Source organism: Drosophila mojavensis, unplaced genomic scaffold (assembly GCF_018153725.1).
Source record: "Drosophila mojavensis isolate 15081-1352.22 unplaced genomic scaffold, ASM1815372v1 contig_136, whole genome shotgun sequence".
Lineage (NCBI taxonomy): Eukaryota > Metazoa > Arthropoda > Insecta > Diptera > Drosophilidae > Drosophila > Drosophila mojavensis.
In genome coordinates, this window is record NW_025318667.1 from 1,505,185 (window position 1) to 1,510,400 (window position 5,216).

Here is a 5,216-nt window from a genome sequence, read left to right on the forward strand (position 1 = left end):
CCTCGTTCTCGTCCTTGTTCCCGTTCGCATTCGTATGCTCGTTCTCTATTGCGTTCGCCGTTCGCTTTGAAGCACTGCCTCAGCTTTTATTTTATTTTATTTTTTCTCTTTCTTTTTTATTACCATTTTCTTTTTACTTTTCTCATTTGTTTGTTCTTCATTTTTTCCCATTTTTTGCTCGTTTATTTTTCATCTTATTGGAGCTCTGGCTTGCTCGAAATGATTTCATCTCTTTGTATAAAACACACACACACACACACATGTGGCTTAAAGGCTTGTCCTGTTGGTCAGTAGGCCCGCTTAAATTGCATAAAAGGGCGAGCAAAACTTTTTCTGACCTCAGCGCGAACATTTTTCAATATCAATATTTATGGAAATATCTGATTGGATTTTTCGCAATTATTCTCATTGGCAGTTAATTTTTATAGTTTTATGAGCATGAGCCTAATTTTTGGCACTTATGCTGATTCGAGGTATTGGTTCCTTGAACATACTCTTTTCTGTTTATTTTCTTTGTTCATGGATGATGTTCAATCGTTCTTTAGCTCATTTCGTCTTTCATTATTCTTATTCGTCGTTATTCTTTTCACTTATTTATTCATTGTTGTTTATACCCGACTTCAGATGGTTATCCATTACATTTTTGTATAAATTCTTAATTATAATTTCATTCAGTTAGTTCATAAAGCACTTTTAGCTGGTCCATTTTGGTTAACAGGCGTTCTCCATTGGTTGTTTTGCAACTTTATGCAACTCGTTTCCGATACATTCACAAACTTCACTTTTAAACACATCTGATCTATCTAAAGTGCTGTTATATGTCGCTTCCATAAATGTCTGGGCTTGTTCATTGATTCCATATTCCATATTCCTAGATTGTAAATTCTGAATATTCTGTATTTTTTGGTCCTTCCATTAGGCTACTAACATGCTCAGCTTACTATAGCAATAGCATTTCCTTCATATTGTCCTCCATTGTATATTTAAATATTTTATTTCAATTTTATTCATTGATAACATAATTAAGGCTCATTATAAGTCATTTCCATGTTAGTTATAAAATGATTTTTCTACTACTTCAACTTTCTCTTTGCAGTTGCTTAAGCTTTACAGTTGCCAATGCATCTGTATAAAATGCATTTGGCTTTAAAACTGCTTTTAAGTGCACTCACACACACACATATATCTATATTTACATATATATATATATAGATATGTATATGTTCAGCTGCATTACCAATTCCAATTCCAATCCCAATTCTCAATCTACTGCCCGATTGGCGACATCAAAAGGCCGCAATAACCTGTTTGCCATACACATGCACACATACATACATGTGTGTATATTCATAACCAAAAGCTTGCTCACACACACTCACACAGAAGGCAGCAACACTCGCTCAGGTTTGTGTGCATTTCGTAGTCGCAATTGGAAAACAACCAGTTTGGCTATTAAGCATCCATTTAGGATACTAATTTGTGTATCATTACAAATTGTATCTACACACACACACACACACACACACAGACATACAGATGCACACACACACTCCTAATATAACCCTCTCGAAAGTTACAGTTTGCAGTTAACCATTTTGTCGAGTTAACATTGCAAACTCGCACTCTCCCCATTTCACTCACACTAGTACGCTCCAATACGCTCTCTACTCTACACTGCACTACAGTGCTGCTCCTCCCTTTTCCTCTGCCATGTCGAAGCATTGCAAAATGGCAGCCATTGCCAAACGATTGCCCCCCTACTGCTCTCCCGCTCTCCCGCTCTCTCTCTCACTCTCTCTCGCTCTCACTCTGTCACTTTGCCCGTTCCATTCCATTTAGCTACGTTCTGTGCCATTTCGGCTTTTTTTGGGCCCTTGTCCTTGTTGCTCATACGCCGCGTGCACCGCAAAATGCAATATCCCAAAAACACAACAACAACAACAACGAGTTGATGTTATGATTGTTGTTGCTTTTGTTGTTGTTGATGATGATGATGATCATAACATCAATTAGGACCTTCCATCTATCTATTCAACCAACAAAGCCAAAGTTAAAAAAAAAAAAAAAAAAAAACAAGTAAAAACCAAAACCCCAAAATGCCGACCAAACGAATGGACAACAGCAACAACAACAACTACTACGACAACTATGACCGCCAACAACAACAACAACAACTACAGGAACAACGAGCACACAGAGTTTGCTTCTTGGTTGGCTAGTTGGCTTTGCCCTGGCTTGGCTATTGGACATCTTTTGCTCATCATTTCTGGAAGGCCAAAACAATAAAAAAAGTGTAGTTAAATTAGTCAGCTAAGCGTGCTGGACTAGCAAGTACCCTGTACTTCAAAATATGCCCAAACCGTAGAATCAACAAGAATCTGCTTTACTTCCACTTGGGCCTTGTATATGATTAGCTTAACAAATTATTCTTCTACTTACCATCTTCGTAGATTCTTAAGGATTTCGAATAGTTTTTGAAACAATGTGTCGACTATCTAATGTTCTGTAAAATATAATAAGCTTCTTCTTCGATTCGTCGTGTGAAATATAGCAGACTCTACCGACTGCAGCATACGTATAGCTAGACCATATTATACAATTCACAGAGTAGAATGTAACGGTACATGCCCGTCTACTGCATTGTGCATTAGTGTCTGTTGATTTTGGCTCACTTAAATGCATTTGACAAAGGAAAAAAAATCAGCACATGAGATGCTGTGCAGAGTGCTTCTAACACCACTCTGCTATTCTCTCTCTCTCTCTCTCTCTCTCTCTCTCTCACTCTCTCACTCTGCAGTTATATCTCTTTGTCTTTCTCCTCTAAGAAAGCAAAAATGTATCCCATTGATGTGGTTTTTTAACTTTTCATTATTTACCGCTAAAAGCATCTTTTAAAAAATTTCAAATAGCTGCCGCACAGCAACAACAACAACAACAAGCAGCAAAAACTGCACACAACAACAAAGCAAAAAAAAATAATAATAAAAAATAAAAAGAGGAAAAAAATGAGACGAATTGCGAGCGTAGACAACAAAAAATGGTTGGCTGCTCCCGCAAAGTGCCAAGCCCTCATCTTTACCGTTACCCCCGCACTCGTGCTCGCTATCTCTCTCTCCCTCTCTCTCTGTCACTCTGCTTGGGCGCCAGCGAGCCACCATTTTGCCAACGCTTTGATATTCTCAGTTGTGCTTCCCGTTAGCTCACTCCACTCCACTCGCTCTACCCGCCCCTCCCTCACTCCGCGCCGACCGCTGCTGCCTTTTCTTTCGCTCAGCCATTTTGCCCGCCTTGCCGTCCTTCAACTCATTTAGCTTATGCTGCTCCCACTCTCCCGCTGCTCTCATGTCTTCTCCTTGCCTCATACGGCTCCTTTTTCTTTTTTTTTGCTACATTTTCTATATATTTTCCTTCTTTTTTTTTGCAGCGCTTTCGCATTTTTACTTTGATTGCAAAACGCACTTTTATTCTCTTCATGTTGCGCTTAAACGCTTTTAAAGGCTTTTCTCTTTGCCTCTTGCCGTTGCCTCTTGCTGCTACAACTTCTGCACCCCCCTTCCCTTCGCCTTCTCTCGCTCGCACTCGCTGTTGATCTGCTTGCTGCTTGCTTCCTTCATTTCTGTCCTGTCTTTCGTCGTCGTCATCGTCGTCGTCGTCTAATTTAGCCTATTAGCCAGTAGATGCTTTTACACATAAACACACACACACACACATACATACACATTCGTCTTATAGCAAACTTGCTTTAAGCTTTAAATATGCCTAATGGAAAGTAAATGTTGGCCTACCCTAAAAAAACAACATCAGAAATGCGTCTAAAATTTCAATTACATATTGAAATTATTCAAAACTGATTCGAAATTTAATATATGTATGCATAATCTACAAGATATTTTACATTGGAGTTCCATGAAAATTGGCTTTATGACAAAAAGGCAAAGCTCAGTCCTCATCTGTTAAAGCTTAACTAAAAGTTGCAAACTTTATAAAGCCTACAACAAAATGTTGCATATATCATATAGAGACATTTACCTGAAGCTTTTGGAATTTTACTTCAATTAGTTTTGTGAAATTATTGTTGAAAGTTCGATTTCAATTTCATACAAAGGAACACCTTGTACAGCATGGCTATTCCAGGTATTACTTTATTTGGGTGCGTCAAAATCACTCGGCTTTCACTTTTCGTGTTCGATGTTTGAACTTGGATTTTTAAATATGAAAAGAAATCTGTTCATTCCTCGACACTAAGAGTTTAGGTCTATAAACAACATGGGTGTTTACAGAGAGGCAAAGGATATGAGCACAGGGCGAGGGCTAGTCTTATTCCCTCTAGATACCCTACAAACTGTATATATGTATTACTCCAATAGTCGTATACAATTATGAGTCTGAATGTTTCAATCGAAGACAATAAGTGTTTACGAATATCAGAGTATTATGATATAAGCACATACGGGAAAAGGATTATAGAGTGGCGACCCTAAAGGTCTAATAGTGCAAGTGTGAAGAGTATAAGAGTATAAACGTATAAGAGTCTAGGCATTCGAGGGTGTAAAGGCATAAAAATACAAAACTATTTTTGGAATTCACAAGAGTTTTGTTTTTTAGACTTTTATATTCTTGTGCTATACAAAACTACATACATATGTAGATATGTAGAGGAGTGTGTGATCAATTATTTTGATCGATACTGCATTCATTCGAGATCTGAACTATTTTAAGGATGTGATCAGTCGTTCATGACCTTGGAGTGGGGAATCTATCAATCAGACGCTGGGCATTCCCTCTGAGCGAGCAGAGAAGTATTATTTGCGTGCATCTGATATCAAATAAAACTTTTTTGGTTTGCTGCGAGGTATTGTTGAAATGTAAACGTTGCTCGCTCTCTACTGATTGATTGATTGAGCGACAGCGTAACTTAGAGGCAATGAAACTGTCATCTGTAATTGTTATCTAGTTGTATAATATATATAATATATAATATTAATAATGGTAATACCTCTACAACATGTTTGATTGATAGACTGCTTGATTGACACAGATACCCGACTCCACATGAAACCTATAAGTGTTATAGGATTGCACGTGATTGTTTGATTGACTCATTGATAACTGAAACACTGACTTACTCTTTAGAAATTGACTAGCAGTTAATTTTATTGGGGGAATGATTGATTGATAACATGATTGATTGATTGAATGCTTGACTAACTGTTGAA